At 30.5% G+C, this 10,980-nt stretch overlaps 1 long non-coding RNA gene across 2 annotated transcripts in view; it reads left to right on the top strand.

The window, feature by feature from the left end:
• The window catches only part of LOC136795460 (uncharacterized), a 36,867-nt gene extending 26,150 nt beyond the window's left edge, over positions 1-10,717 (top strand). The window contains exons 2-3 of one of the 2 annotated variants that reach the window (XR_010843078.1): positions 6,938-7,020; positions 9,762-10,717. This is a non-coding gene — a long non-coding RNA (uncharacterized lncRNA). Of the gene's footprint in view, positions 1-6,937; positions 7,022-9,761 lie in introns of those variants that run through there. The other variant, XR_010843079.1, reaches the window with a different exon arrangement.
• Positions 10,718-10,980: the final 263 nt, after the last annotated feature.

Raw genomic sequence — 10,980 nt, 5'->3', positions numbered from 1 at the left:
TTAGTGCAAAATAGTTTGAACCCTTGGAAGCAAAGAGATATCTTGTTCCTTTTTAAGATGATAAAATCACTATTTTAATTAAAGTATTCCAAATTTACGGAAGAGATCAATCCGGAGTACGGAGTACATAAATCGATAAATTCCAAATCGACCACTAACACCTCTTATTACTGTTGTAGTCACAGACGTTTTACTTACATGTATATAGAATACATAGAAAGGGAAAGTATCCCAATCGTGAAAAATTTCCAACTCGAGTTTTCAACGGAAATGCATGTTTTGAGGTCTCCTGAATCCCCCACCCCCAAAAAAAGTCTTACGAAATCAAAGTTATATATTCAAACAGAGTATATCCATGGAATGTAACAGCAAAATTTTCGATAACTTGTGATTTTATAAAATCAGTTTTCTCAAAACCGGCTCTAAGACTTTGATTAAACTCTGTACAATGAAGTGATCTTTGAGATCAAGTGAGTTAGGTATAATCCTCGTTGAAATAGTATGACAGGGCTCAAATGGTGAATTTTCAAAAATAAATTTAAAACTTCAAAGGACCTTTGATTTCGATTATATGAAATAATCAACCATACCCCAACAACATAAAATGGATTATTTCGAATTAAGAAAGAATTTTATTAAAAACTAAAGGAGAAAACAGTTATTACTCTCTTCTGATTTCATTCCCTTGTACTCGTGCTTGGGTTTATAATTGTTAGTTAAACGATTCTGTATTCTACGCAGAAAGAAGCTCAAGAAACCCTTATATACGAATTTCTATAGCAACAGAAAAATAATAAATGATATCGTGTAAACTACGATTTTAGCTGTCGTGGTACTTTAAACATCTCTTATTGTTATTATGTGATACACAATAGATGAATATAAAAAATGAAAGAATTAAGTAATTATTGTTTTTTTATTGTTGTTATTGCAATCGTCAGATTTTACTTTCACTTACTTATATGTAATAAATAGTAAGGGGATTATCGTTCTCAATTGTAAAAAACTTTGAAATGCTGAAAATAAACTAAATATTGATATGCATTTGTTAACTTTTTTATTTCCCCATTATATAAAAAAAGGTTTTAGTGATCACCGTGTAATATTTTATTTTCCATATAAATTGCGGTTAGCACGTCACAGTCACAGTCGTTCTTATTTAACGAACATTTCACAGTCTACCTTGTTCTTTTTAAAATATTGTTTTTACATACGCTCTATTCTTAATTTAACTAATTTTTGTACTCTATATAACTAAAAGGTTTTTATAATTATGAGAGATAGTTGACCGTGGATGATAAATGAGGAGAAGATGGTTGGGGGTGCGGTCAATGAAAAACACTAAGCAGGTATGAATTTGTAACTTTTTATACGTTTCGGCTAGAGTTTCTAGCCTTCTTCAGGGCTAAAAAACAAAACAAGATAACAACCACAGTAAGTATAGAAAAATAAAAAAATATAAAAAGAAAGTATAAACAGAATAATTTTACACATACAATGAATAATTTTACAAAATAGAATTAATAAAATGAAGTGATGAGAGAAGCGGGAAATAAAATGTATACATAGGTAATTGAAAAAGCGGGTACAATAACTTACTTAAGGAAATGAAATAAAAATAAAGTTATATAATGCAAAGAAGTATGAACATATTAGTTATTATTAATTTAAAATTTAAATATGAAAAGAAAATGAAAATTGAGAGGAAGACAATATATGTAACAATAATAGATGATAAAGAGGCAAATAAATAAAAGGTTTTTAATCTTTTACTCTTCAATATAGCTTTCTTACTCACTGTATCATTTATTTATTACTCACTTTTATATGTATATAAATAATAATGTTATCAATCTACTACTGCCTAATTCCATAGTTATTAATCAACTAGTTTATATTTTCATTTAATTGTTATGTATATTTCCAATTTTTTTAATCTATTATTTATTTTATTTTTCTCTGAATGATGGTTGTTATCTCTTTTTTGTTTTAGAGCCCTGGTGAAGACCTGAAAATCAGGTCGAAACGTTGGCACAAATAAATTATCTTTTGTTTATTTGTATTTTTTGTGCTGACCGCACCTTGAATGTCAAGGTTGATATAATCTTACATTTTCTAACATGAACTAGATAATATACTAGACGATCAAAGTAAAAAGATAAGATGTTCTTCTACTTAGTGCAAAATAGTTTGAACCCTTGGAAGCAAATTAAATAATGAAGATTATGTATTTCACCTTTACTCGGCCTACAAACCTTTTTTTTTTTACTCCCTTCCTTGTCATTTTTGACATATAGGGGGAATATCTAAAGGGTAGTACCCTATTCAAGCCATAAGAATTAATTAATTACTTTTATGCCTTAATATCTTTAAAACTACTTTCACAATTTATAATAACAAATAGGAATCATAAAAGTTTATAAGTTCTTTATAAGGTTGGTGTTATAGGTAATAAGGTGCAATATTTCACTGTCAATGCTTCTACATGTGGTTACTAGTTGTTCAAGCTCAGACAGTTGATAGTACTAACAACCCCTTCCTGATCATTTATGATATACTGGGGAGGAGAAGGGTTATCTACGCTGTAGATATTGTGGGGGGTCAAGTTTTTATTTTTTTGGACCGCCACAGAAATTAAAGTCTACCACCTGGGCTGGATTCGAACTGGCGGCGCTGCAGTTTCGAGGTTCCAAGGACCTAGGCCTCAACTCCCTTAGCTGAAGATGGATATCATCAAACTTAAGGTACTTCTTTAAGTCTAGAGACTTCCTAAAAAGGAAGAATAAAGAAGAGCAATAAAATTAAGATTGCTTCCTTCCCCTCCGTTTCCCCTCGTAAAAATACTAATTTGAGCCCTCCTCACTAAATCTATAAATTTGTTGTGTTATGTGACGTTAATAGAACAATAAGTTATTTTAATTGTGATGCCTTTATTCATGGAAATTCCAGAATGATGTTTGTGTATCAGGAGTGAATCAATAATCAACTGATTTGGCAGAAACCAATTTGCGTCAGAGGGACGTCTACATTGTTTATTTATGGCTGTGGGAAGAGAATTGTTTCTTTTTTCCTATTCTACTAATTATTCAGTTTTTAGACTAAGCTCAGCTAACCAATTAATAGATTTTAAAATAATAATATCATGAAAAAAATTATAATATTTGGTATTTTAAATTTTTAAAAATATGCTTGCAAGTTAAAATGAAACGGAAAAAGTTGTGAATGGAATGGAAAATGTTACGTTTGAACTAGAAAAGGTTACTTATACCTTGGAAAAGACGTTAGAGTTAGGTTACAAGTGACTGTTAATTGTTACAAAAAGGTGAAGCAGATGTTCCAGTGGACAACGCTGTATTCAAATAGGAGTATTCAGGCGTCTTAAGATTTTACGTATACAGGGTGATTGTTAATGGGAAAAACATACAGCGTATGTATAATAATGTCTGGATTCACGTTTAAAAGTATGTATAGTGCTTCAAGTGTATGTCAGAGGATTATTATCATCAGTAATCAAAAATGAAGAACCACACACTCGAACAACATGATTTATGATAAACTAGAGTGTCAATTAAGTGCTCTAATTAATTAAGAACTGGTAAGAGCATGTCAGAGAAACAGTTTTTCTTAAATCGGTTTGATTAAATGGGATTATCTTAATCAGACCTCCATTTTAGGTCGAAGAAAAAGGTTTATCAAGAAGACAAAAGATGTACATAAAAAAAAAAATCAATCATAGAAACAGATTCATAAGCAGTAAATCGATTATTAAAATATAATAAAAAAAAATTATAAATTATTGGGCTTTTTGATGCTAAAGAACTATATGAATTGACAGTTAATGATACATTAGCCCGGCTTCATTATTTGAAGATCATGGATGTCAGTAAATACAAAACATAATATTAATAATGTGAACCACTATGACTCATGTAATGTGATGGGCTCAGAACTTTGTAAGGAAGTACTGTTTTTAGAACAACGGTTAAACAAGGAGGTGATATTTTAAAGATCACACTCAACCACCCAATTAAGGGTACCCACTTCATGAGGCTGGGTGCCTTACCACTATGCAACCGCGCTCTCCAGTAAATATTAGATTATGAAAACAAATCGAAAATGTAATGCAAGAAATGCATCTATGATTGATTAGATTGAGTAGTGAAAAGTGAAATAAATAATGAGTATGTTCAAAACGAATGGTAAATGAATCTTCAAAAGAAATAGTTCTATGAGCAATGGTATACGGGCGAGTTAAGGAAAATCCATTTAGTGCGAATGCGCTAGTTAGGAAAGAATAGCATGGCATGTGACTTTGAAACACGTCAAGCCAGCTAAAAACGATATCCTACTTCAGTTTTGTGATTTGTTGTCCTTATGTCATTTATTCTTATATTTTACTATAAATTTTACTTTTTTTTTCAACTGTTTGTAGCGACAGTTTAGAGTTTACATTGTGATTTAATCCGATTCTTTCATTTTTTCTTTAGAAACTTTATTTGTAAGATTCTTTTCATTTTACGATGGAATCATTGATAAAAAAATCAATGCAATTACAATATTAAACTAAATACAAAGTATAAGTATCCAGACCATAGTATATACTAAACGTAATTAATGAAGTTACTTCATTACTAATTAACTCTTAATAAAAATTATAAAGTCAATTTCCGAAACTTGTTGTCAATTGTAGTATTAGGTAGGTAAATTAAGCAATCTCATAAATTATAAATCAATGAAAAATCATTTTTTTATATATATTTTAATAGCATTGGAATTTTCCATAAAACCAGGTAAAATCTTTATTTGCACCCCGATTATTTTCACCATGGATGGGGGTTGAAGTTTTTCATCTTGGACCACCACTCAACGAAAAAAACGCCCCAGGCCGGATTCGAACCGGCACCGCCAATAGTCCATAGATTGTTAACACTGCCCAACCACTGAGCTACAGGCGACCCATGAAAAATCATTGAAACTAACAAATATATATACATATATATTCGATGTACATACATACATACAAAAAACGGTGTTTGTGTTTATATTTTTGTATTCTACGATTCTTGAAACATAAAATCTCAAACTTTGTACCGTACTATTTTTTAGTCGCTAATAAAATCCATTTTAAGTACATGTGACGTACATAAAATAATGTACAACAAATGAAAATGTTAAAACAAAAATACAAATGTTAGGCAGTGCGGCTGTTAGACAAGACAGCATGCTACCTGTCTATGTAAAGGATGAACGACTATAGGAACTAATAATTTCCTCAGTTCTTTTCACATTTATTGTTTAATTGTTTGATTTCTGTGGCTATTTTATTTTTTATTTATTTCTATATTTCTATTTATTGATTTATTTTAAATTTGCTTTACATTTGTATAACGAATCAAACTTGTGTTGCGGACCACTAGAGTAGGGAGGTATAAGCGAGTGGAATTTAGAGCAATGCGTAGATAGAGTTGAGATAAAAAAAATGAAAAGAATAAATAACTAAAATGTTATATAACTTTGTGCGAGAAGAATAAAAAAAAATTGTAAAATATATTGTATTTAGGTTACAGTTAATTACTGTTTAAAAAAAAAGAAGTAAAATTAGAAAAAAAAATGTTTTCATCTATTTTAACTATGGTAATGTTTATATATCCAATCATATATTGATAAGATATGCTTCGTGTTTTATCAAACCGATGTACGAGGGTGGTTTGAAAAGTTCTCAAAATCACCGCTAGATGTCAGTGCTAGAGCAACGAGGTTCCCGCGAAATAATCACACATCCTTTGTGAGTGAACACGTGGCATGAGTGGTAGTGAAGACTCTTTGTTGTTGTTTTATGCGTAGTGATTTGTGACAATGGAAAAAACTGAGATTCGAGCTGTGATTAAGTACTTTGTAAAGAAAGGTATGAAAACAAAGGAAATTCATGCCGACTTTCAGAACACACTGGGGGACTCTGCTCCTTCATATTCAACTGTTGCCAAGTCGACCAGCGAGTTTAAATTTGGTCGGAAGAGCTTTGATTGATGCATAGTGGACGGCCTAAAACATAGTAAACTGCTACAACCCCAGAATTCATCGCAAACTGTATAAAAAGGTCATGAAGGATCGATGACTGAAAGTACGTGAGATTGCTGAAGCTATAGGGATGTCATCTGAACAGGTATATCACATTTTAACCGAAGAATTGGGATTGAAAAATTATCTGCTGGATGCGGCATCCGTGGTGGCTCTTCACATTGGACCGCACCAGATTGGAAATGTCCGAACAAAATCTGGCCCGTTTAGCAGTCAAAGCAGTGGAAACATGCTGAGTCACCACCACCAAAGAAAGCAAAGGCAGTACGTTTGGCCGGAAAGTTCATGGCCTCAGTTTTCTGGAATGCAAAAGGCATTCTCCTGAAAGATTATCCTACTGGCCAAACAATTACGTTGCAAACCTCCTCGACCAACTACAGGAAAAGATACGCGAAAAAAGGCCTGGTTTGGCAAGGAAAAACGTCATCTTTCATCAGGACAACGCCAGACCGCACACAAGTGCAATTGCCATGACAAAACTTGAACATGAACTGAGTTACGAATTGTTGCCATATCCACCTTATTTACTTGATTTGGCACCATTAGACTTTCATCTATTCCCCAAGCTGAAAATTTTCCTATGTGGACGGAGATTTCCTACAACGGGAGAACTAACTGCCGAATTGGAGAGGTATTTTACAAGCTTGGAGGAATCTCATTTTCGAGATGGATTAATGCATTAAGGCACTTCTTACTAGTACATTCCGAGAACTTTTCAAACCACTCTCGTATTTAGGCAACATTGCCAAATAAAGCATTTCTTTCTTATAAGGTCACAGGATTTATTAGAATTAATTTGAACCACTTAACATTATTATTATTTTATTGAAAGACATTAATATATTTTTTTTATTTTTAGATTATTGTTGAGTAAAAAAAACTGAGTTGACGTTGAACATGTTTGGCGATTGTGGTTTAAGAAGACCTTGGCAAATACTCTAGGTATGCCTAGAATACCTTTTGAAGTAAAACAATTACTGATTAATTATTTATTTATAAAAATTGTTATTTGTTCATTTTTTTTTTTTTATATAACTATAAATATAGACAGGTTGGTAATAAATCGTGTTTTTTTAGATTTCAAAGACCACTCACAACAAAAATACATACAGTTTACAAAATTCAGTTGTTGTTTTTTGATTAAAACGTGTAAGTGGTAATATTTTCCAAAGACAGTTAGTATTTCAATATCTTTAAGGAAATTTAAAAATAACTCTGGAATATCCTTATCATTTTAGATACAAATAATCATTATCAGGATCACATGTTAGGGATGTTGATATTTTAAATATATAAGATATTTAAAAAAAAAGTCCCTGCTTTTATTTTATATTTTTTTTCTGTCTATCGAAATATGTATATTAACATTTGATTATTAAAACAAAATAAAATATTATATATTATAATATCGGTATTAGGTATTGCAATATCGATATTTGATGTCTGATATCAGGATATCGATATTTGATGTCTGATATCAGGGTATCGATATTTGATGTCTGATTCCAGGATATCGATAGCATGTGCTCTATTTGATTATTTACACATTTTCAAAATAATTAATTTAAAATGATTACTTTTATCTAATTTAATTTGACAGGTTCATGACTATATTATGTATTTAAGGAGATGAGCGAATGAATATCCATATACACCAGAACTTAAATATGATAACTATTAAATACATAAAGAGCTCGATTTTTTAACTTAAAAAAAGGTTAAATAAAATTATAAATTAACTAATTTATAAATTAAAGATTCCCATAATGTTGAGTAATGCATTTTGAACAACTATGTGTACAGCAAATTATGTATGTGATTTATGTTAATTAATAATCAACCCCATAATAAGTAAGTATATATCACTGACGCACTCTAGAATGCATATAAATATAATATAATGTATAAATATAAAGTACATATATATGTAAAAGTCTTCCTGCGTAGTTTATGAACTTTGCTTCAGTTTTCACAAAAAGACATCTTTAACAAAGCAACGTTAACTAGCGAAAAGAAAAAATCATTCCTTCCTCGAGGCTGAGGTATGAATTCCAAACTTTTTTTGATTTATGTAAATGAATCAAAAATGCAGAATATCTAGAATTATTCAAAACCTGGTGCGAAGGAACCAATTTTTACAGCACTTGCCTTATTTTTGGCGTGTATTACGAAGACATTTAAAAGATTCGTTTTTATTTTGTGTTCAAAATTAATTTTAATTTTTTCTCTTTTATTATAGATATATCACCTAAATGTTTTAATGATGGTGTGATAAAAAAAAAATACAATTTTTTCCAACTTTCTAAGAAAAAAGAATGCAGTGACATTTAGTATTCTGTGTTTGGCTAGGAAAATTGTTTAAAAAAAAAGTTAGCAGCAGTAAAGCAGGAGCTTTTTATTTTTGCTTTTAAATAAAATAATCGACGCAATTTATTTACTTAAAAAAATTAGGATGCGGCTAATGAAAAAATTATTTTTATAACTCATAAATGTAAGGGCAGGTAAATAAACTTGTAAGAACTTTATCATGAAAACATTCTCAGGTAAGGTACAGAGACTTCATACTAAATGGAGTCAGTCACAGTGATTAATTTTCAATTTAACCAAATCCTACAAAAAAAAAACTCCCAAATGGTTTGTCAAGATACAGTTCCTATTTATTCCTTTTGGAGATTGTTTGTCGGCAACAGAGAACATTGATTGAAGTCTTGATTGAGAAATCTATTGCGTGTCTGTTAATTCGAGACAGGGATTGGTTAGTTGTAATGGATTGCAGTTCACCTCCAGACTTGCTGCTTTTTGATTATCTGTTTGAACTGTTACAGTCCGGATTTTTAAAACTTGTGGGATTGTGATTTATATTATCAGTGATAAAATCTTATTTCCAGATAATATGTAGTCAATTACCGATTCGATTACTTAATAAATATATATAATCTGTTTAGAGTTTGCACTTTATTTGTATGAGAAAAGTAGGAGAAAGTGACATACTTTTTTATAGTATTTCTCAGTCATTTTTTTTTTTTTTTATGTTGCTTAAGGCTACTCAGATACAATCTAGAAATTTTATTTTTTAGATTTTCGTTCAATAACATACCTTATTCAAAAAAAGAATATTCATATTTTCATTAATACTCAATAAAATAAGTTTAAAAAAAATAATCTTACGAAAACTTCCTGGTTTACCTGCTGAGACTACTAGTTGCCAAATATGAGATAAAATGCATTCTCAATATGAGACAGTCTCAAAATGGGCCAGCCTTTATCAGGACTTAGAGAACTATTAAAGACAAAATATATGAGAAAGATTTTCATTTTATTCAAAAATTTTGACTATCTTCAACAAAAAAATAATCGAAAAAAAAAATTATCCTTGTGAAATCTTTGTATTTGATCAGACCAAAATTTGGATCAAAATAAGATTTTAAAATAAAGCAAATCCTTCTTTTCGTATTCTAAGACTTTCTAAAAATATATACACTAGATATTAAAACGTATGTATTTGGTTCAGTTTCTTTTAAATTTCTTAATATTTTAATAAGTATCGAGTGTGTTCTATTTAAAAGCCCTGGAGTTGGGACGGTTTGAGGTGACATAGTAGGGTTCAATCCCTTAGGAGCTGAGTAAATTTTCAATCAAGTTATTTTTGTACTCTCTACTATTATCCATCTTTATTCTTTCAGGCGAGGGATACAACTCTAAATACTGTATAATTACTTCTGAGACCTGTATGAAATTGCAGGCATCAGCTAGTCGAGAAAAAAGACAATGGAAAAGGTATCTACAATGGTGATAATATATTTTAATTCATAGTGCTGGGTATCAATGAAGAGATCCTCAAAGGGTTTATCTGGAGTTGGCGTAACGCAAAATTTCGTTTTATCGACTTTCTGTCGTATTTGGTTTTTGGCAATTATAATTTGTTTAATAATCGTTACGATAGCGGAAAGGATGATGAAAAGCAGATAAGTAACTGTTCTAATTTTAAAAATAAGGCAAGTTAAATTGATCATTATAGTAATTAAAGGCTGGTTATTAAGTTAGTCTGATGGATAAATTTAATGACTTCTATTACGGATTCGTTGTTTCTCAACGCCATTGGAACATTTGTTGGTATCCCTAACTGGTTCAGAATTAATGTGTAGTGATGACATTCTTCAAATATGTGTTTGACGGTCAGATTACTATTACATTTCGAACATTTTGGAGGGGCCTCTCCTTTTATGAGGTGGATGTGTGTCAATCGGGTATGTCCTATTCTGAGTCGGGTGATCACTACTTCTTCACGGCGTCACATCTTTCTTTATAGGTTTGTTGTTTTAGTTATTATTTTAAATATTTTAATATTTGTTATATAGGGGAATTTGTTGATCAAATGAAATAGGGGTTGTGAAATGGAAGGGAAAGAAAAAAAAAGGAATAAATCGAAAAACTTGTAGTTAGTTTGTAGACTGGTATTAATTGTAAAAGAAAACTGTGGAGGAAAAAAAAATGTTATCTATCTATTATATTATATCATGTAAAAATATGTAACTTATATTTGTCCAGTCACGGATTGATCAGTATGCTGTGTAATGTGGCAACCCGATGTATTTGGGCAGCATGAATGAATAAAGTATTTCTTTCTCTCTCTCTCTCTCTATTATTACTAAAGGTTTCTATATGGTGAATTGCATGTTCAAGTGAACCGTTATTAATTTTAAGTTTTCTATCTAACAAAAAAATTTCATCTTTTCTGCTAGGTATATCAAAATCTAACTTTTTCATTGTTTCATATTCAAGTAATATATCAATACTATCACACTAAATGGAAGAATATAGAACTTAACCAAAAATTTATTATCAATCCCTAAATTTGGAGCAAGGTCAATATATGCTGTGCTAGTACCCTTTTCGGTCCTG

Source organism: Halyomorpha halys, unplaced genomic scaffold (assembly GCF_000696795.3).
Source record: "Halyomorpha halys isolate HHAL.00 unplaced genomic scaffold, Hhal_1.1 Scaffold271.1, whole genome shotgun sequence".
Classification (NCBI taxonomy): Eukaryota; Metazoa; Arthropoda; class Insecta; order Hemiptera; family Pentatomidae; genus Halyomorpha; species Halyomorpha halys.
This window is presented reverse-complemented; position numbering and strand designations above follow the sequence as displayed.